The following is a 23,978-nucleotide window of genomic DNA, read 5'->3' on the forward strand; positions in this document are numbered from 1 at the left end:
CCAGCTGAATGGAATAATTCTATAACGCTCCTCATACATAAGAAAGGAGATGAAGCAGACCTCGAAAACTATAGGCCAATTAGTCTTCTAAACCACCTGTATAAATTGTTTGCTCGAATAATCACTGCCAGAATTGAGAACAAGCTAGAAACATGCCAACAAAAATGTACAATCGGCCGCCAGTTCTAGTATTTGTTGACTACAAAAAAGCCTTTGACACTAGCGAAATGGTAGCCGTCTTAAGAGCTTTGAGAGATTGTAGAATCGACTACCGATATTCCAACATTATTCAACATATATATGCAAATGCCACAACAGCAATAAACCTCTATACCCAAACTCAAAAAATAAAACTAAAAAGGGGAGTTAGACAAGGAGACAACATGTCACCAAAACTATTCAATGTTAGTAATGCAGCATGCATTCCAGATGTTTGAATGTCGATGGCGAAAGGCTGAACCACCTACGATTTGCAGATGATATAGTTTTAATAACCGACGACTTAAAGGAAGCCCACGAAATGCTGCAAGAACTACGAGTTTCTCAAAAAGTAGGGTTGGAAATAAACTTTGGGAAAACTAAAATGACCAATTTAGTACCTAGCGGACCACTGACACTAGAAAACTGCCATATCGAAACAGTTCACAAATACATCTATCTGGGCCACGAAATACAAAAAAGTAGAGACAACCAAACATGCGAATTATCTCGAAGAATAGCTTTAGGATGGGCAGCGTATGGCAAACTAAGAGACGTGTTCAAGGAAAACATCTAAATAAAGCTAAAAAGAAAAACATTTAACCAGTGCGTACTTCCGGTGCTTACTTATGGAGCTCAAACACTGACATTGACTAAAACATCAATAAGAAAATTATAAGTAGCACAACGAAAAATGGAAAGATCCATGCTTGGCCTAACTTTGAGAGACAGAATACGAAATGATTAGTTACGGCGAAGAACTGGAGTGGAAGACATCATAAAGCGCATTACGAAGTTGAAGTGGAAATGGTCAGGACACGTCGCAAAAGAGAGACAACAGATGGACAAGGAAGATCTTAGAGTGGCGGCAAAGGGCGGACAAACGAAGTCGTGGAAGACCACCTACCAGATGGACCGACGATATTAAGAGAATAGCGACAAACTGGATTGCAGCTGCCCAGGACAGAGAAGGGTGGAGACATCTTGAGGAGGCCTATGTCCGACAGTGGACAAATTTGGCTGTGTGATGATGATTACTGCACTAAAAACAGGTAAAGAAACATATTCTTCGATTTCATTTTTCCTCGTTATAACCACATATACCTCGTTATAGAGGTGTTGATGTCACTACGGAAGTGAATCTTGGACTCTGAGAAATTCGGAAAGAAGAAAAATAGACGCCACTGAAATGTTCTGTTGGATACGAATGCTACGAATTCCTTGGACCGACCATAGAACAAATAATTCAATTTTAAGAAAGCTAAAAGTTAGCCAACGACTCTCCAGTAAAGTCCATCCCCAAAAATTAAAATACTTTGGACATGTTATGAGAGCAAACACAGAAAACATGGAAAGACTCATTATACAAGGAAAGGTGGAAGGCCGAAGATCACGAGAAAGATCCCCAACAAGATGGATCAATCAAATTACGGGAATATGCAAAAGACCTATGCATGAGTTAAAAGTTATGACCAGAGACAGAGATCTTTGGAGACGGACAATACACGACATCACGTCGACCACTACACTCCCTCCAGGGGGTCAGGATTGAAGAGAGATAGAGGTGTTATAGTTCAATAGGAATTTCATGGGACCTCTAGTGTACCTCGTTATAAGCGAGACCTCGTAATATCCGTGTTCGTTATAGAGAGAGTCCACTGTAATATGTATTTAGACTTTAAACGAAGATGAAGGATGAAGAAATTAAAACTCGTATAGAAATTGAAGGGTATGATTGTAAGATTTGTAAAAAGTCAAAGACTGGCATGACTGGACAATGTCTAGGGATAAGAAGATACAAAAACAAAAAAGAAAATATTACAATGAAAGCCGGTAGAAAGGCGAAAAAGGAAGGCCCAAAACGAGATGGTTGGATAGTTGGATGACGTGGAAGATAACCTGAAAACCGTAAATACAAGACAATGGAAGAGAAGGGTGCAAGAGAGATCTGAATGGAAGGTCAGTCAGACAGGAAAAGATCCATCCAGGTTTATGATGCCAAAAAAGAAGAATTCTCATAACCATATTGCGAATACCCACTTTTGTTATGTGTTTCTTAACATTAGAAATATGAACTTGAAAATCTTAGGGATTCTTTTTCTCCGTGTGTATAGTAACCCTACATTCCTTTAGTAATTTTAACCATTGGTCCAAGATATTCTTTACAAATCTCCGTGTAGAGTTGTAACATTGCAGTTTCTTGTAAAAAAAAACTCTAGGTAGATACTATCAACATGTCAGAATTTTAGAATGAGATATCTTAATTTGCAAAAAAATGGCGAAACAAATCCTTTCTAGCTTCAAACTTGCGCTTGTGGTCAAGTAAAACCAAATTATCTGCAAAGTTTACGTAAGAAACTAATTATAGTGGCATAGAAATGAAAGTACGACATGAAATAAAACAGATACTTGCATCAAGAACCAATGGCATATTGCAATAAGTAATTATGCTAGGTATGAAGAATAATACTACCGATTCCCGGAGCATGAAACAGCGTTGCCAAGTTTATCTGTGGACCGGGACTAAGTATATCTGTCGACGCGACGTTAAGACGTAATAGGATAGGACAGTTTTGTTAAACATTTTGTGTAGGTAGAAGAAACAGCAATAATGAAATTATGTCATGATAATTATACATAATTTATTCAAAATTCAAATATGGCAAGAACAAAAAAAATTGATACAACAAAGAATGTGCAAGTTAACATAAAAATGATCTTTCAAAAAATGTTATTTATGAAATAAAGCTAAAGGAGATTCCAGAGAGATATAGCTTATTTAAACAAGCTCTTGTATTTATAATCAACATTAATATCACAAGAGATTGAGAATAATGCGATAATTTTTTTGAAAACTTGTTACCTGGCAATAAACGCGAGAGCCCGCAGGGCCAGGGCTCGAGGTACGATTGCCGAACGGAAACAAGTTAAGAAACAAATTGGAGCATTATTTTCTTATTTATTCTTACTATCGTGTAATATTCGTAAGATTATTTTTTAATACTTACATACAAGATTAAATTATTTGTATTTAAATAAACATTCAGTGACATTTATCACATCTAATGTTTTTGAACTTGTCAAAGTGACCAGCACAGTTTAGCAAATATGTATTCAGACGAAGATATTAATAAAATATTAGTCATATGGGCTCCGTGAAAGCTACACGAAACTATGCCAGCGAAATATGACAACTCTGGCGAATAATGATTAAATAATAATTTTTTTCAATAGATATTTCGCTTACCTTATTATTTTTTTTATTTTTATTATTTATTTATTTATTTTTATAATATTTTCATACTGACTTTGTTTCCTTCCCCGATCTGGTGGTATATTCCTATCGACATCTATTTCCATTTTGTGTTACACAAACACCACAAACGTAATAGTTCAATAGACCCAGCTAATAATAATAATAATAATTCACACTGCCTAATTGCTTTCGATGTACACTTAATTAATGTTAACACCGACAACTAAACTATTACGAAAAAGTGAAGAAAAACCCTTAAAATTGATATTTTCTTCAGAGAACTTCCAAATATCCGTTTTTTAATTTGACGTTTATTTGACACTCAAACTTATTGTTTGTATAATAAATTTTATCAAAAATGGTAAATAAAAATATTACATTAACGTCAAATATATCATAATATGTGTATCATTATGTTTAACGTCCAATTGGTTTCGCCACAAATTTCAGGCGACTACGCTAGGTGTCGCGTCAGTCATGCACGGAGCCAATATACAGGGTGTAACGAAAATACAGGTCATAAATTAAATCACATATTCTGAGACCAAAAATAATTCGAATGAACCTAATTTACCTTAGTACAAATATGCACATAAAAAAGTTACAGCCGTTTGAAGTTACAAAATGAAAATCGATTTTTTCGAATATCTCGAAAACTCTTAGATATTTTTTATTGAAAATAGACATGTACCATTCTCATGGCAGGAACATCTTAAAAAATAATTAATATGAAATTTGTGTACCCCATAAAAATTTTATGGGGGTTTTGTTCCCTTAAACCCCCCCAAACTTTATATATTATATCGGTTTTATAGCGTTCTACGCCTTTCCGTTCCTAATCGCCACTCCTTTCTATTGTGACAGTCTTCCTCTCTTGCTCGTTATCCATGTAGTTGCTAATCTTCCTCGTTTTCGTTTTTCTGTGGGGGTCCATTCTAACACTATTTGGGGATTCCCCTTTCATCCATTCGTCTTACGTGTCCGTACCAAACTAGCTGTTATCTTTCGATGTCATCTATGATTGTTCTTTCTATTCCCATTTGTTGTCTAATGTCGTCGTTTCTTATGTGTTCTAGTCTAGATCTTCTTGCTGACCTTCTCCAAAAATCCATCTCAGTGGCAGTCATTTATCTTTGTACTTGTTGGTTAAAATATTAGTTAAAATTATTTATAAAAATACAGTTTTGTTCATGAAATAATCTTACCGAATTACACTCAAGCGCTTAAAATTGCCGGTTTGTATTTTTCTCCTGATAATTTATTAGACATTAGATACAGACCTAAAAATTTATTATGGTTCATTTTCTTAAATGTGATAGTTGTCAAAACAACGAAACTCGTTGTAATTAAACAGAAACAAAAAACTTAAAAATCTTACTACACGATTGGAAATTAAAGTCATTAAAAAATAATCAACATTAATATCACAAGAGAGTGAGAATAAATTGAAAATAATGCGACAATTTTTCGAAAACTTGTTTCCTGGCAATAGACTAGTGCTGAATGGAAACAAGTTTGAGAAGCCAATTTGATGCATTATTTTCTTATTTATTTATTTTTACTATCGTGTGATATTCCTACGATTATTTTTTAATACGTACATACAAAATTCAAGCATAAATAAACATTCAGGGACATGTATCACATTTTATGTTTTTCAACTTGTCAAAGTGAACAGCACAGTTTAGCAAATATTCAGAAGACGAAGATATCAATAAAATATTAGTTAAAATTATTTATCAAAATACAGTTTTATTCATGAAATAATCTTACCGAATTACACTCGAGCACTTAAAATTACTGATTCGTATTGTCCCTGTGATAATTTGACATTAGATGCAGAACTAAAAGTTTATTACGGTTCATTTTCTTAAATGTGAGAGCTGTCAAATCTATACTAAATTTACATTCAAGATGCAGTAGAAATGAACAACCCAAGACACGTTAAATGCTACTAAAAGCACTCCCGAATCATAATTTACAATGTATAAACTTTGGAAATTTTGGCATTTAACCTGTCTTGGTTTGTTTGTTTCTACTGCATCTTGATTACTAATTGTTACTAATATTGTCTATATTATTGTATAGTTGTGAGACATGGACGTTAAAAACTACAATTCTAAATAAATTAGAAGCATTCGAATTGTGCATGGATTGGTCGAAAGAAACTTTCATAGTTGCGTAATATTAGACAATGGTGTGGTTTCACGGTAGAAGAATTATTTCGCGCAGCAGCCGATAGAAAGAGGCTTCATTAACTTGTAAACATAATAACGGCCAACGTCTGAATACGGATACGACACCTGAAGAAGAAGACTAATATTGAACTCATTTATGTCAATTATTTCCGAATTACAAATTTATCATTTTTCAACACTTTGAAATGCGTTTCGGAAAATGCGTTTTCCTTGTTCAATAATGCAATTTTCATTTCGTCATCATCACTTTAGTTCACAAAGTTTACTAAGGCTTTTACTTCGAATGCAATAAGTTTCATCGAGATGAATGCTGCTAACAAAACTAAAATGTTTGTAAAGTTTCCAGAATTTTGGCCACTAGTGTACAATAGTAAGTAATACAGCTTCAACAAAGATGGAATCTCTTCGAAGATGCTGTCAAGTAATAAGGATGGACCAAAAATTTTTTAACTACAAATAATGGTTGTACTTGCTAACCATAACTATACCTTCCTGGAGGCTTTTCTTTACATGCAATACAACACATTAATAAATTAAACAAATTTTGTTTTTGTTACTTGGTTAAAAATTCTTCTAATTTATTTTGTCTGACTCATTAATATTGACAATTCAGACATATATTATACATTTTAAAGTAAATGAATTTAAAATGATATTGCCAATATTTATGAGTTGCGTTCCTAGGACGATTTTATTCCCTTTATTTATTTTATTAATTAGAGCCACTTCCCTTATTTTTCTCTTTTTACCATCTGTTTTTTTCAGGGTTATACTTGAATCTTTCTACTGAACTAGTATTTTTATTTTCCCATGCGTGTTTACATATTTTAAATCTATAAAATTCTCTATTTTCAACGAAAACTTTTCGTTTATAAATTCGCAAAATCTGTGTGTTATTGCGTTGCCGCTCCTGCAATACTTAGAGCAGATTTATCGATGGTTTCTTATGTAGTTTTGTCTTCTGAATCCAAATCTGAAAACGGCATTTCGATATCTCTAACCGTCTTCGAGATAATCGACCTCAAAGTCTAAAATGTGACGTAACAATCATTTTATTTTCTGCCGACACACTAACCGTCAGCTGAAATCGTTGCTAGTAAGTAGGCTAGTTTTTTAATCTGAATTTGTCAAGCAAAGCATAGGTAGGTTATTTACATTTTTGAGTTTGACACTTCGTGAATGTCAAACTAAATTTTAAATGAAGTATTAATAAAATATCAATGACATTTGATAGTGAATGTAATTATTATAATATAAAATAAATAATATGTTCAAAATTACAATTTGAGTATATTTTGAAAGCAATAATTTATTAAAATCTTTAAAAAGGTTTATACGAGTATACGGTCCCCTTTAATGATAAATGAATTTCCATTTGTTATGAAATGAAAATTGTTATTATAGTCGGTTCGCTAAACTCAGACACAACTGGCTAGTGATTTTAGTAGGTAATTTTTCAGTTTTTTGCCAATTTTTTTGCCAATTTTGCCAAAATTGGCAAAATTACTAATTATTTAGTAATAATTATTTTTTTTACCAAATTGGAAAAATTACTGACTAAAATCACTAGCCAGTTGTGTCTAAGTTTAGCGAACCGACCATATGAAATGTTGTTTGGAATAAAAAATTATGGTCTGATATGTGCATCCCTCTAATGGAAAAAAATATTTGAAATTTTTTCTCAAATTATGGATACCAACAACATTTTCATATAACTCTTTTATTTTTAATTTGACGAAGAAAACTTATTCTTCATAAAAAGCTCTTTATGGTCTAAGATTTATGATGCAACCATCATATATCAAATTTTATTAATTTTATACGAGGTATATAAAAAATATAAATTTCGATCAAGAGTAAAGTACCTTTATAGTTCAAAATATTTAAATTATAATGATATAATTGCACATCAAAACATGATTTTTAATTCTAAACAACTTTTTATAATAGCAATTTTCCATATTATGAATTAAAATACGCAAATAAACAAAGTTTTCGTTATGATAATGCTCGCATTTTCAGCTTGTTTTAATATAAGATTGATGTTCACTTATTCTAACGTTTAATGGTTTAGATGTTTCACCTAAGTTCTAAACAAAAGTGTTAGCATTCCAAGGGCGGATCCATGGGGGCCATGGCCCCCTCTGAGAATTAAAAAAATAGAAATTTAAATATTTACATTTCAAATGTTTTTAGTTTCAAACACATATATATGTAAAAAAAAGAATGTGTGTGTACTTTGTACGCACGTAAGAAGATATTCTTCTATTATATAATAGGTAATTAAACGAAGTAAATATACTTACTTAAAAGGTTATTTGTATTTTATTTTAAAATCAAACTAACTTTCTTACCTACCACTTTCAAAATTTTTTTATTAAAACAACCAAAAATAAAAAAAAAATATGAATCGCCCAGGAATTGAACCCGCGTCATTCCAATCTCAGGGCTAACGCATTACCCACTACTCCAGCGAGGCCCTAGGGATTGACATGTAAGTTTCGGATATAATTACACAACACGGCGACATATAGTGTAAAAATGTTATGCTTACATAATATTTTATTATTTTACTACAGAGAAACACAAATCCAAAAACACAAGAATTATAATAAATAATACATTTCCTAAAAACACTAATATATTCTTTTAATGACTTATTTGCACAGTTACAGATACATACATACCTATCTTGAAAGATTAGCAATGAACTACATACTGTCAGAACTACATACTGTCAGTGTGCGCAGGCGCGCAGATTTATGTACAATTTTACCCTCAATCGATTCGCCGCTAAAGAAGAATATCTTCAAAAAAACAGGGGATAAGTATGTCTTCTGAACTAGAATTGAACAAAACCAATAACGGAAGCTTCAAGAATGGCATAGGATATTTTGTAAGTTAAAATGTTGATAATTTTACAAAGTGCCAATTGTTAGATCGACCTTGGCAGTCATCAAAATCGTATGAATTTGCATATTCTGTACACAAAAAGTTTAAAAAGAAATTAAGAGTTATGCTTGGGTCACCAGCATTTAGAATAAAGTTGGTTGGTACTTTCGCACATTCAAAAGGGATTGTTTTGCAAGTATTGCGTTTTATTTTTCTAATAAAAAATATGGTTTTTACAGGCCAAAGCCTTGTCACAAAACCTTTAACATTTTTCGCCAAACTCATGGGCAAAGACGGAGCCATACAGACCCATAAAAATACATCATACCACAAGGAGTACGGTCAGGTTGGGCTGGATTTTCTACAAAGTTATCTCAACCCGCAAAAGTCAGTCATTAACCAGATAGACTCTCACAGGTCTGCACAGCTACTAGAAAATAGAGAAAGACTACGACCAATACATAGTAGAGTCTATAGTGTTCGTAGGTAGTCAAAACATTCCCCTAAAAGGCCATCGTGATGATGGCCTTCTGCTTCTTTACGAAAATGATGGACCTATAAACGAGGAGAATTGTTAAGATTTAAAATCGCATCAGGAGATAAGACTCCTAAACAGCACCTATCCACAGCATCTTCTCGGGCAACATACATTAATAGCACCAGTCAAAATCAATTGATAACATGTTGTGGCGAAGAAAAAATTGAACAAATAATGAATTAGAGTTAAAGTGCAAATTATTACTCTGCCAAATTTGATGAAAAGACCGACGTATCCCACGTGGAACAGCTTTTTCTAAATTTGAGATACATACACAATAACAACATTCATGAAAAGTTTGTCAAGTTCATTGACGCTTATGAGAACATAAAAATAATTAGTGAAAATCAAGATAGAGGGAAACAATGCCTGACAGGAGAAGCATTGTGAAACATAGAATGTGTTGAAAGAACTGCCCTTGGATACGAAGGAATGTGTAGGAATCGGTACTGACTTTAATAACGATAAGTTTTGAATGTCTTTATGGCACTCAAAAGTGTGTGAAAAGTACCTTAAAACTCACCATTGTAACCCTAATTTTTAAAAATTATCCCCAGACCCCTTGGTACCCCTCCCCAAAAAAAGTTCATGGCCCCTCCCGAAAATCGGTCCTGGATCCGCCCTTGTCGCATTCACAAGGTATTTTATAAATACAATTCTTTGTCCTTTCTTGTTCATTGTTAGGTTGAGTTTTAGATAAAATAGATCTCAATGTGTTTGTTGTTTTGAATGTTAATTAATGCTTTACAAGAAATTAATTTATGTTTTGTATTTTGGTAACGATTTCCGAAGTGGAGATCGAAACGTCAAATAAACTTAATTTTAAAGGAAAATTGTAGTGTATTCCTACTAAAAATAGCAAATTGTATTAAAATGCCATAAGAAAATAGCTTCAGGACAATAAAAATTGAGTGTCCTTATCTACATGGTAAAATCATAAAAAAATTGTTGATACAACCATTTTATACATAAAAGTATTATAAACTATATTATTATTAGAAACAAACTTTGTATTATTATCTTAGGTACTTGTACTTTTGTTTCTATGCAAGAGAATAATTCATTATTTGACCTTGCAAAAATCAGCGACTATTATTCGTTAAAATAGCGACATTTAACACACATAGGCAACGCCGCGCAAGCGTTCACCTCGGAAAACGCATTAGTAATACAGTTTACATAACAAACCGATAAGAGTCGGGAGTTCCCGAGCACGCTTCAGCTTACCTGTTTCTGTTTAACAAAGGAAGAACGTCAATACGTCCACAAGGAATAAACGTCGGCCGTTTCGACGTTTTTGGCATCACTTTTCAAACTCACAGAAATCACGTAACACTACGTCGTTTCTGGAAAATCGTCCGTAAGCCAGTAATTGATCCCAAACAAATTAAAAAAGAAGAACACACAGCTACTCTGACGCGCGATGAGAACTGTCAGCTAGCCGCGAACTCACTGGGAAACGCTGCCGTTTGTTTTTGTGATCAGCTGGTCTGCCTGCTCGTATCGCGCGAACAGCTGATATTACTATTTGATGTAGATTACTTGATTTCTCCCACTATTCAACTTAATCTATCTGATATAAATAATAAATAAGATTATTATATTTATCTTTAAATTCAAATAATGTCAATTGCATTTAAAAACATGCATATCATTATCATGTGTAATTATGTTAAAATCTGAGATGCAGTAGATTAGATTAATTTGAGTGCTATTAGTTTAGCTATTTTATCATTTATTATCTGTTACATACAATTTGTAATAATTCTGTTTTTCTGAAAGTAATAGGTATCACATATCACATTATTTACAAAAAAAAAACACCAATCTAACAAAGGCAGTGTAGAAAGTATAGATAGGTATCTTGGTATTTGGTATCTATGTATTGAAATAGTTTTGCTTACAAAAATTTTCTTAGAAAAATATTTAATAATATGAAGCAAGACTTGCATGGGTTTCCGAAGAATATATTGAAAACGTATGTTGCATGCTGTTGTCTATCACCACTATCTAGGCCCGGACGCGATTTTACAAAATATACCCGCTCTCAGCACAAGCTCCACCTCCTACCCTACGCATAGAACTGTGATTGTGAATCCCTACTCGCTATCAACAAATTTTACTAAATATACCCGATTTGAACACACTTCGGTTGATTAGGACCAGCGCATTCGGATCCAGCGCAGACGTCCGATCTTTATGGATGTTATGACGTCGCGTTCGTTGTATGTTGTTCAAAATTATATCTTCTGTGCCATACGTCATTTTCTTTCACCCCCTTATATATGTGTCTGAGGATTTTTCGTTCAAACATACCTAATAAGTTCTCATCTCTTTTCGACAGTGTCCATGTCTCCGATCCATATATAGGTAAGGACCGGTTTTATCAGGGCTTTGTATATTTCGCATTTGGTTTTTCTCATGATGTTGTTAGGTCTTAGATGTTTAATTAGTCCATTATATGTTTTATTAGCAATATGTATTCTTCTCTTAACTTCTTCGCTGACATTGTTATCTGCGGTAACTAGTGAACCTAGATATGTAAAAAATTTTACGCTTGCGATGTTATAGTCTCATATTCTCAGATTCTGTAGGTTTCTTTGGCCTGTCGATTTGCTGGCCTTCATGTATTTGGTTTTTATTTCATTAATACTTAGGCCACTGTTTTGGGCCGCTCGTTCTATCGCATTAAATGCTCCTATCATTTCTCTTTTGCTTCTAGCTATGATATTAACATCATCTGCAAATGCCAATATTTGCACACTTTTGTTATTATTGTTCCTTTGCTGTTGACTTTTGAATCTCTAATTATTTTTTCTAATGTGATATTTAATGGAATACAGGATAGGGCATCTCCCTGTCGTAGGCCCGTTCTAACATGGTTGTATCTGTTAGTGAGTTAGTGCGTTTTGAATTCGAATTTTGCTTTGTACTTTAAGTGTTTCTTTTACTATATCAATGAGTTGAGTTGAAATATTAAACTCTTTCAGGACGTGGATCAGAAATTCTCGATGGATACTATCATAGACACTCTCAAAATCAATGAAGAGATGATGTGTGTGTATATTAAATTCACTAGTCTTTTCCAAGATTTGCCTCAAGACGAAGATCTGATCTATTGTGGACTTCTGCCTGCAGAAACTACATTGATATCCCCCAACTATTTGTTCCGCATATGGTCTCAGTCGCTCATACACAATATTTGACAGTATTTTATATGCCACAATCAGTAGCGTTATTGCCCGGTAGTTTTTACATTCAAGCTGATCTCCCTTTTTATGTAGTGGAATGATTACTCCGGTATTCCAGTCTTGTGGCAGTTGTTTATTATTCCATATGTTGACTATTAGTTCGTGTATCGCATTCAATAGGGAGTCTCCGCCTTCTTTTATTAATTCTGCGCTAATATTGTCCAATCCAGGTGACTTGTTGTTTTTCAGTCTGGTAACTGCTTCTTGCATTTCAGCTACTGAAGGGGAGGGGGGGTTGTTTCTCTGGTATCGGTTTGATCCAGTATAATTCCATGGTATAGTGGGTCTCCGTTTTGTTTACACTTTTCTTTGAAGAATTCAGTCCATCTTTGTAGTATTTTACTCTGTTGAGTTACTATATATCCTTCTTTGTCTCTGCATATCATTGTTCTTGGTGTAAATTCTTTTCTGCTTTTGTTAAGTTTTTGGTAGAATTTTTTGGTTTCTGTTGGTTTATTTAATTCTTCAATTTCTTTGAGTTCTTTTTCTATATGTTATCTTTTTTTCTGCGATGTATTTTCTTCTCTTCTCTCCTTAGCATTCTATATTCCTGCTCTGCCTGTCTTGTTCTGTGTCGTTGTTGTAATCGTTGATATGCATTATTTTTTCTCTCTGTTATGTTACGACAGTCTTCATCGAACCACTTCCCTTCAGTTGATTTGACCTTTTTTTTTGTAGATCCAAGGTCTCTTTGGCAGCGTCTTGTATGATGTTTTTACACGCTTCCCATTCTCTGTTTATATCCTCGTGTTTTTGTCTGTCTTCTATACCTTCCTTTTATATATTCTTTGTATTTGGCCTTTTTGCTGTTGTCTGCTAAGTTTTTTATTTCATATTTTTCAATTTTGGATCCCTTTTCTTTTTTATGTTTGAGATTCTGACTCTTATTCTACTTTCCACTAGGTAATGATCTGAGTCGTCATTCTCCCCTCGTCTGCTGCATACGTTTATTACATCTGAGTGATGTCTAGAGTCAATAAGAACACGATCGATCATATTTACTGTAACACCATCTGGAGATCTCCACATTCCCTTATGAATATTTTTTCGCTGGAAGCATGTGCTGGCAATGACCATGTTAAGGGAAGTTGCTAGATTTATTAGTCTGATGTCATTGTCATTGCATACTTCATGGAGGCTGTGCTTACCTATCGTTGGTAGGTATTGTTGCTCTTTTCCTATTTTTGCGTTGATCACAACAACTTTACTTTACAAAAATGTACCGTTTGAAAAAATAAACAAAACCGTTTCTTTTTAAATTTCCTTTAAGACCAATAGTAATCGAGCTATGCTTTATTATATGTTGGCTCTTCTTCGTCAAATGCTAAATATTGTAGTTTCAAAGTCAAAAGACGGGAAAACTATGCATTTTTCGAGGACAACTTGTTCAAACTAATTTAAAGTACTTAAAAATATCTATCTCCAGAAATAAAAAAAGTCTCTAGCCCAAAAATTAAGTGACTTATAATGAAAAGAATGTCAGTCCCCATTTTTTTCAGCGAAAAAGTGATCGCAAGCGACCCCCTAATCACCACCCTAATTAAAATTAATCATTATCCTTATTTGGTCTTTTTTATTTATGTATTGTTAATAGGTTCTAGAAGTTTTTCCGGCTTAGAATGATTAGTTTTTAAAAATCTGGAGTTAAAAGCGAATAACGAATTTTTCTAGTTTTGAAGAAAAATGACCTTTTCTTCAGAATAGCAAGATTAGCATCAGAGATTTGAAAAAATGTTTAAATATGAAATTGTAGCTTATTTAGTTCCCAAGAAACTGGTTTGCAAAAATTTTTGTTACGGCAAGAATTGAATGAGCTATTGACATTTAAAACTTGTAATAATATGAAAAAACCACCTTTACCAACACTTTCAAAGTCACCTCTTTTTGCGACTGAGGATTATAAAAAGAGTTAATATTAATAAAAATAAAAAAAGTTACGGTTAAAAAATCAATATATTTTTTTGAAAAAAATAAAGGAGAAATCCTTCTGTAAGCATAATAATGTAAGTTAGCGGTGTTTTTAGTCATTGGCCTTATTCATTCTTATTTATTTATTAGGTCTGGATCCCGCGTATGAAAAAAAAGTTGATTAATAGCAAGCTGAAAATTTGTTAATAGCTTAAGGGTGTCTAGTCGGACAAACTTTGATATATGGGAACACTGGAACAGGGGAAGTTTTAATTGTGGAACAGGTTAAAAATTTGGAACGGTCAGACCACGAAAACGGCACATGTATTTTGTCCGACAGAACAGACTTAAACTCTCCGAACAGAGATTAAACTCTCATGCAAAAATCAGACTGCTATTTATCACCAAAGGGGCGTTTTAAGGAGCGGAACATGTAGAATATGTCAAATGACAGGAATTATGACAGGTGATAAATAGCAGTATCATTTTTACATGAAAGTTTAATCTCTGTTCGGAGAGTTTAAGTCTATTCTGTCGGACAAAATAAATGTGCCGTTTTCGTGGTCTGACCGTTCCAAATTTTTAACCTGTTCCACAATTAAAACTGCCCCTGTTCCAGTGTTCGCATATATCAAAGTTTATCCGACTAGGCACCCTTAAGCTATTAACAAATTTTCAGCTTGCTATTAATCAACTTTTTTTTCATACGCAGGATCCAGACCTATATGTATTGTTAATAGATTCTAGAAGTGTGACTGGCTTAGAATGATTAGCTTTTAAAAAACTGGAGTTAAAAGCGAATAAAGAATTTTTGTAGTTTGGTAAAAAATGCAATTTTCTTCAGAATAGAAAGATTAGCATCAGGGATACGAAAAATTGTTTCAATATAAAACTGTAGGTTATTATTTAATTCCCAAGAAATTGGTTAAAAAAAATTTTTCTACGGCAAAAATTAAGTGAATCGTAAATGAGTATGTATATCGAAAAACATTGCTTTTTTCTATACAAAACTAACACTTTCGATAGCGAATAAATCGAAAACTATTAATTTTATCAAAAAAATGTATAGAACGTTTTTTGCTTATAATGAATGTTTTTATCAACTTTTGCAATCAAAATATAATAGAAAATTTCCACCCCCGAGATGGGGTGGCAACCACCCCCATGGTAAAAGCGCCTTTCGGCATCATATAGATTTTGATCCTTGGACTATCCACTACTTATTCTCAAATTTTCAAGCAAATCGATCCATTCTGTAAAAATTGCGAGGTGAAAAGCTTCGGTCCCTGGCCTACCTGCATTAAAACGTGCACTAAAACTTATAAGACTTAGGCAGGCCGCACATCAAAGAAACATGAAACGTAATTTACGTTTCATGGAAATAAAACAGTGCTAAACAAATATACATCCGGCCATTTATGAAACTCTCCGAAAATAAAAATGTGTCATGAGCATGAATCACACTCGTTTCATTGGTAGGCGGACTTTGAGATTTGTTTAGCAGTGTTTTAGTTTCATGAAACATGTTTCTCGTTTCATGTTTCATGTTTTTCGTTTCATGTTTCTTTGGTGTGCGGCGTGGCTTACAGATAAATTTACAGATAAAAAATAATTTAAGTTGGTAGGCCCAAAATTTGCTTGCAAAGCTCTTTAAATGCATTAATTTTTTTCGAATCCTGAGAAAACTTATTAGTATTTTTGAAAAATTTAAACGCAGAATCAAAGATTACATTATCACAGAGGGCCGAAAGTCCCTGAAAACTTCTATAATGTTTATTTTAATAAGTTACGTGTTACAGGGGTAAGAAAAATAGAAAATTGAGTGTAATTTTTAATTTTAAATATCTTATTGGCCTTTGGTTTATTCTAAGGGACTTTAGGCCATCGCTAATAATGTAATCTTACAATCTGCGTTTAAATTTTTCAAAAATATTTATTAGCTTTTTCTGGATTCGAAAAAAATGACTGCCTTTAAAAAGCATTGCAAGCAAATTTTGCGCCTATGCTCTTAAGAGTTAGTTAATACAGAAGTTAGCTTCAAAGCTTCATTGAATGTATTTTAGCGTTGCTGGGTCGATTTTTATTTATGTTATTATGTAATAAGTGAATGTTTAATTTTGGTCTCTTTCATTTTTGACTAATACCCTGATCTTTGATTAACTTAGTTGGTGTTAATTTTTGTATGGACGAAGAATCGAGTTAATCGTGCTGGGGTCGTAATACGCTTGAGTGATTGAACAAATCTAAGTATTATATCCTTATTTTCTTTGATAATACTTTGTTCTGTTAGGGCAACTATTCTGGCGTTTTCTGATTTTAGATCTCGAATAATTTTCGTGAACTCAAAAGAGCAAGTTTCATTAAAATGTTCTGATGGTAAAATTTGAGTTTTGGATGACTCTAAATTAATTTTAATATTTGAAGCTGTAGTATTCAAGTTACTGTGTTCTTTTGTCATCATGTGACTAAAACAACATTAGATTTTTGGCACATTAGATTTGTGGCAGATTTGTGGCAGATTTGTAAATCTTCTAGTTTAGATTTGTTCATACGCACACGTTAAAATTAGCTTTATCAGAGCATGATTCCACACTCAAGATTACTGCATAGTAGTTTGTTAAAAGGTTCAAATGGCACCATATGTGCTGGAATCGGGTATATTTAGTAAGATTTGTTGATAACGGGTAGGGATTCTTACAGCTCTGGATGACGTATACGTAGGAGGAGGAGCTTGTGCTGAGAGCGGGTATATTTTGTAAAATCGCGGCCCGGATTGGCACGAGGTCTATTAGCATAAATCCATAAAAAACAGTATAGGTATGCTCAAAAAAATTTTGAACCTTGATCCAAAGATGATGCAGCTGCCATTCCCCTAAAAATTTCTCTACCTTCCTCCCGATTTCCCGTTTGATTCATTAATTGGTGCAAAGGTCAATTGAGCATCGATTAATACAAAGTCTCGATCTCAGAGCATGAAGCTGCTAAAAGAGACTTGCTCAATAGTGTGAAAAACACCGAAAAACACTAAAATAGCAGTTTCATCAGAGGCGTAGAATTTGGGAAGGGTCAACCATTCACTTTCCCCTGTCGTACGCCTCTAGTAGTAGCCAGAAATGATTATTTAACATAATTTAGTAGGGTCTACAGTGCCTACACTTTCTGCCAAGTATCACACGGATATGTCAAATTATTTTAAAGTATTCTTTTTTTTTAATAATTTATTCTTTATTTAAAACTTTAAGAAATATGTGTGCCCGGTACTATAAAACTATTTGACATATCCTTATGGTACTTGGCAGAGAGTGTAGTACTGTACACCCTACTAAATTATGTTAAATAATCGTTTGTGGTTAATACCAGAGGCGTACGACAGGGAAAAGTAAATGGTTGACCCTTTCCAAATTCTACGCCCTGATAAAACTGATATTTTAGCATACTTTTTAGATTCTCCAATACTTTCTATGCAAATAATATACTCTTCATTCGTAACGATAAAATCATTAGTTTTCGAGATATTTGAAGGTAAAAATGAAAAGGCCCACTTATTTTGATTAATGTATTAGGCTCCTTCGATTTTAGCTTCAAATATCTCGAAAACTAATGGCTTTATCGTTACGAATGAAAAGTATGTTTTTTACATAGAAAGTATTGGAGAATCAAAAAATTACACTAAAATAGCAATTCCGCCAGTGGCGTAGAATTTGGGAAGGATCATCCATTCATGTTCCCCTGTCGTACGCCTCTGGTAGTAGCCAGAAACGTTTGTTTAACCTAATTTAGTAGATTGTACATTACAAGTACCACTTGCCAAATTTCGTGTTGTTTTCCCATGTCTGTGAGGAAATATTCAAAAATAAATAAAATAAAAGTTTAACTTTGACTCCCTGTATTTAGGTTATTATCAGTGGCGTAACTAACGCCAATGCAACCAATGCGGTGCATTGGGGCGCAGACCTTAGGGGGGCGCCAAAAACTGACAATGACCTCCAAACGCAAAAGAAAAGTAAAGACTTTTTTTGACGAACTTTCTAGTGACTATGAGTTTAGTGATCCTGTGCATTGCTTTAAAGTTAAGGTATTTTTGAGAGCTGTTGATATTCTTATTTCACAGTTAAACGAAAGGTTTAAATCTATGGTATGTATAACTGACACGTTCAGTTTTTTAAACCCAGATAATTTATTATATTTTTCTGACGAACAACTTGTAAAGTCAGCCTCGGAGTTTTGTAAAAAATATGAATCTGATGTGACTCATGCTTTGACCAATGAAGTAATTTGCTTTAGAAATGTAGTCAAAGACGATATCAAAAGTAATAAAATAAGCAAAATCAGCCACTTGGCTGATTATCTATTGATTAGGAATAATTTATTGATTAGGAAATTTATTGCATCAAGTGTCCCAAACGTAAGTACAGTATTAATAATGTTTCTTACATTACCCGTAACTGTGGCAAGTAGTAAAAGATCTTTTTCTAAACTAAAAATAATAAAGACCTACTTAAGGAACTCTATGTCCAATACTAGACTGTGTGATCTAGTGTAATTAGTAATTAGTATTGAACATGAAAGAGCTCGGTCTTTAGATGTAGAAAAGTTATCAAGGCTGTTCCTAGAAACAAAGAGCCGCAGAAGCTTTGTCAGGGAATAGGAATTAACGTACAGTGTTGTTCCTTTGAGCTGTAGGTAGGTTTGACTGTAAGAATGCATCATCTAGTAAAATTAATCAAAGTTTGAGAAACGGAACATAAACATTATATTGTTGCTTGCGATATCATGTATACTATATTGTATAGGGCACTAAATAAATAAAAAATGTTGAGTAAAGTAAGTAGTGTATATTTTATCGTCCTAAAAAGTACATTAATTAATTGTAAGTATATAATGTGATCCTTACTTCAGTTATATTATTGGTATTTGGAAATGTTCAGTAACTTAAAGGGCTATCCTAGTGTAAAAGTACGAAATTCATATAAGTAGTTTTTTTGGGAATTTCTAATATAAAAAGTACTGTGCCAATTGTTTTGAAAATTGGCATAGGCATGTATTATAAAAAGAAGTAAAACAATTTTCATTAAAAAATATTAAAAATTAAACGATTTATGCGCCAGATACTGGCACCGTGAAAATAAAAAACAACTTATTTCCTATCTATACCATCAACTATGATGTTTGAAAAATATTAAAATTTGGGAAAATAACGAAGTGTTGAATTTTTTTTTAAATTAGCTAAAACATTTGCAGTTTCAGAAACCGCCAAATTGACATTTTTTATCCGATCAAATACCCCTAGTTGATGGTATAGAAAATAACTTATATTTCAATAATAACTTTGGAATGTCATGTTTCAGGGTCTCTATTAGTCCCAATCACTGCAGCAGTGGAGCTGTGTTTATTTTCACGGTGCAATGCTCATGCAAATTTTCAAAATAATTGGTACAGTTCTTTTTATTTTAGAAATTAAAAAAAAAAGTATGTGAATTTCGTACTTTTACACTAGGATAGCCCCTTAATTTTACTTTCAATTAATTTGTTGAATAATAACTTTTTAATAATTAACTTTAAAATTACCGTTATATTTCTTTGTATAATCTTTCTCTGGAGAAATGTTGTTAGTTTCGTTGGGGGGGGGGGGAGGAGAATAGGTCTGGGAATAGGGGCGCACGAGGAATACTTGCATTGGGGCGCAGGTCAGACTAGTTACGCCACTGGTTATTATCAACTTTTGTACTGGTAAGTAAGCTTAAATCGACCTATTTTAACATCAGGAATCTATGGTTAAGCTATGGCCCATTCTTTACCAAACACCCTGTATATTCTGAAAACTGGTACTGGTATCGTAATAACCAGAAAAATACACCGAATAATATTGCAACTCATGGTGTGCCACTGTTGTGGTTCAGTAACAATTTTATCATAATAGTTTAAATTTGTGTTTGACACACCGACATTTTTATTTGTAATTCGTAAAAAATATCTAAATTCAAGGTGAGAATTAAATCGATAGGTATAATTGTATTATGAAAGGAATATTCGAAAAAAGATGCTGTATTGTAGGTCAGTTCAAAGTCAACGGTATAAGCCACATTCCCATAGCGATATTTGAATTTTAATTAATAATAAAGAAACTCGATTGTATTCAATAAGGAAAAAAATGTTAAAACTTACGACGACCTTGATTTTGTTAATTTAACTGACATGTAATAAAAGTATGTACCTACCTCATTTACATAGGAAAACACAAGATTATTGCATTTGCATAACAAAATTGTTATTTTAATTAGAATATAACAGCTGATAATGTGTTTATTGACATTCTACTCAAATGTTTTCTATACACATAAATATTTGTAAAATACAGTACTCGGTAATCTGATAGCTACTTCCAATGATAAATATAAAAAATGGTCAATTTAAGATCTTTAAATTTATTCCATTTTTTTTTAATTTGAGTTGTCTGGATTCAAATCTCCCTACATCCACTTTTATAGCTTCTAGAAAATCTCCAAAACACTAAAATAGAACAATTTTTGAAAACCAGGGTTTACGATCAGTGTATCCTCCCTATACTCACCAAGGCCAATATGGATAAAATAGTAAAGGCACAAAGAGCGATGGAAAGATCAATGCTCGGGGTGAGACTTATAGAGAAAAAAACAAACAAATGGATTAGAAGCAAAACCAAAGTAAAAGAAGCAGGTGAACATGCTGCCAAATTAAAATGGAGCTTCGCAGGTCACAATGCCCGACCGAAGGATAAAAGATGAAACCACGAAATACAACAATGAAGACCATGGTTAGGAAGGAGAAGCAGAGGAAGGCCACAAATGAGATGGGCTGATGGCTGATGACATTAAGAAGATTGGAGACACAACTGGAAACAAGTGGCACAAAATAGAAAAGGTCAAAACGGCAAACAGGTGTATGTTTTCAAAAAACTTTTGATAGTGTGTAAAAAATATATTTTATATCAGCTAAGTACTTTCAACACATAACGTGCCATCATCAGAGCTTCCTAAAAGGACATATTTAAGATATATGAAAAAAATCTTATCTTAAATATGTCCTTTTAGGAAGCTCTGATGATGGCACGTTATGTGTTGAAAGTACTTAGCTGATATAAAATATATTTTTTACACACTATCAAAAGTTTTTTGAAAACATACACCTGTTTGCCGTTTTGACCTATTTAGAAGTGTGTACAAGTCTTGCAGTCTTTTCCAATTCAAAATAGAAAAGACTGGATTGAATTGGGGGAGGCCTATGTCCAAAGTCAGATAACTTAAGGCTTAAGAAGAAAAAGAAAACCTCCAACAATATTATACTCAACGGACATGCCAATAATCAAACAATAATTAATCTATAAAAATACCGTATAGAAACAAAATCAAATTTAAAAATAATTTTAGTGGAGTTTGACGCTGAAGCGTGGATGGAATTAATTTAAAAGTAAAAGATGATTGAGATTTGGTTTCAGAATAGGGCCTCCACTATGCATGTGCTTATGCACATTTCGATTTCAAAAATCTCGTCAGAGCACCTCCGTAGAAGCACTGAACTGGAAACAAATCTCTCTCACCTTTTAGGGTAATTATTAAAATAATTACAAAAAGGTACTATAAGCATCATGTATGAAACTTTTTTTTGTGGGAGGTGAGAATCTTCAAAAGACCATCTGGGAAGGTGTCCCAGGTGTGTCGGATTCGGTCCGTCACGCTTCACCGTGCCGAAACCGCCTACCGACTAAACTCACCTCCTCTTCCTCCAGCCGACAGGTCTGGAACCGCTCTTGGCGAGCATGTATGACCCGTCGACCTTACCCATAACTCCCCACGGGCACCCTCTGCGTGCACTCCGTAGATTAAGTGGCCACCCAGCCGCCCCGTCCCGCACACACCCCACACAAAGACCGTCCCGTGCAGCCCATGTGCGGGAGGGGCGACCAGGGTGCCATCAATCCAACATAAACTAGCAAAAGGATACCAGTCGACAGTTACGAGCAACTCCAAGCATTCGTGCTGCCATCAATTCGCTCTCACACCCATACCCATTCATTCTACAGTTAAAAGGAAGCAGTCAGTGAGGTTGGGTGTAAAGATCTTCCCTCACTACCTGAGACAAAACAAAAACAGACTAAAAAAACAAGACAAAACAGAAAGTAAACAAAACAATACAAAGGCAATCAGCATGGGTCAGATGTAAAAAGTCCTCCCCCTGCTGACTACCGCTTACAACACGCAACACACTTGAGTAATAAAATTTATTTAAAATGATAAATATTGTATAAATAAGATTGAAGAAGTAAATAAAGAGATAAAACAAGATAAAATAAATAAATAAGGAAAACTAGTTAAAATAAGACAGACAGCGCAGGTTGGATGTAAAGGATCCTCCTCCACTGGCTGCCCTCTACGGCACAAAAAAAACGTTAAAAAAATAAATAAATAGACGGTCATCCCGCTTGCAGTCGCCTCTCTTTCCCCTCTTTGTGCTTCATTGCCTTCGTGACGAAAGCAATGATCAGGTCGAAGTCTCTCTTACTATTGATAGCTTTATCAATTAGCTCCTGAGGCTCGCCTAGAGGGGATCCCAGTCCCAGCTGCAGCACGGTACGTTCCGCCTGGTATGCAGGGCACACGAAGACGACATGTTGCGCGTCATCCACTACTTCACACTCAGGGCATAAATCGTCCACGATTTTCCCTATACGATGAGTAAATTTCCTGAACGATCCATGTCCCGTCAAAAATTGTGTGAAATAGTAGCTGATGCGCCGATGCCGGCACTCGTACCACCTCACCACATCTGGAATCAGGGATCTCGTCCAGGCCGCCTTCTCGACTTCGGCTACCCATTCCCTCTGCCACATCATCTATGAACCTAAGTCAAAAATTTTTAGGTTCCGACTTTTTTGACTTATGGAATTAATTTAGTTTATTTTGAAAGTACAGAAACGAAAACGGAAAAACAATTTTATATAAAAAAAGCATTAATTCGAAAAAAAAAGAATAATACATTGAAAGATCAAATTCTTATACTAGTCTGGGCTGATTATCGGAGAATAGGCCATTTTTGGGAAAAGTTATTTACCAGCAATTTTATTGCTGGAATCGAATTATAAGATCCTATATATTAATAATATAGGTATGCAAAGTCCTCAGATAGTGTGCTACTTTTTTTATAAACAAAATGGCGCCCGAAAATCGTGTTTTTTTCAATTATTGCTCTAGAACTCCGAAGATTTTAAGTTTACAACAAAAACACTCAAATAAAAATTCACCGTGATTAAATTCTGCATAGAGACGTGTTTTTTCCGATCTGCTCCAACGAAAATTTTCCTCAGAAAATGCGGGTTTTCCCAACAAAATCTTTAATTTTCAAATAAAGTTTTAGATAAGTAATTATTTACCAATAGTTAAATAATTTGGTGACTTAAAAGCCTTCTTGGTTTAGATTATAGTTTCAGAAGCTGGTGAAAATTAAACGAATATTTTAGCAACAATTCAATTGTTAATTAATAATTTACGGTCGCAATAATAACCAAAATAATTACGACGCACTGATCAAACTTTGAAATCTTATAAAGATGAGATGCCTATTTGACATTTTGTCGACAAAATATAAATATTTTATTTTTTTGCATAATCTTTAAATATTTAAAAAAAATAGTTATAAACAAATTAACGTTTCTCAGAAAGTTTTTATTATATTATAATTTTAAAAAATAGCTAAAATGCGCA

General features: G+C 33.6%; 1 protein-coding gene across 1 annotated transcript in view; it reads right to left on the minus strand.

Moving 5' to 3' along the window:
* LOC114329703 (tubulin-specific chaperone cofactor E-like protein) overlaps window positions 1-10,598 on the minus strand; it is a 130,056-nt gene extending 119,458 nt beyond the window's left edge. The window contains exon 1 of the mRNA XM_050650576.1: window positions 10,310-10,598. The gene's annotated coding sequence lies outside the window, so the exon portion shown is untranslated. The remainder of the gene's footprint in view (window positions 1-10,309) is intronic.
* Between the last annotated feature and the right edge of the window lie 13,380 nt (window positions 10,599-23,978).

This window comes from Diabrotica virgifera, chromosome 5 (assembly GCF_917563875.1).
Source record: "Diabrotica virgifera virgifera chromosome 5, PGI_DIABVI_V3a".
In the NCBI taxonomy this organism is placed as follows: domain Eukaryota; kingdom Metazoa; phylum Arthropoda; class Insecta; order Coleoptera; family Chrysomelidae; genus Diabrotica; species Diabrotica virgifera.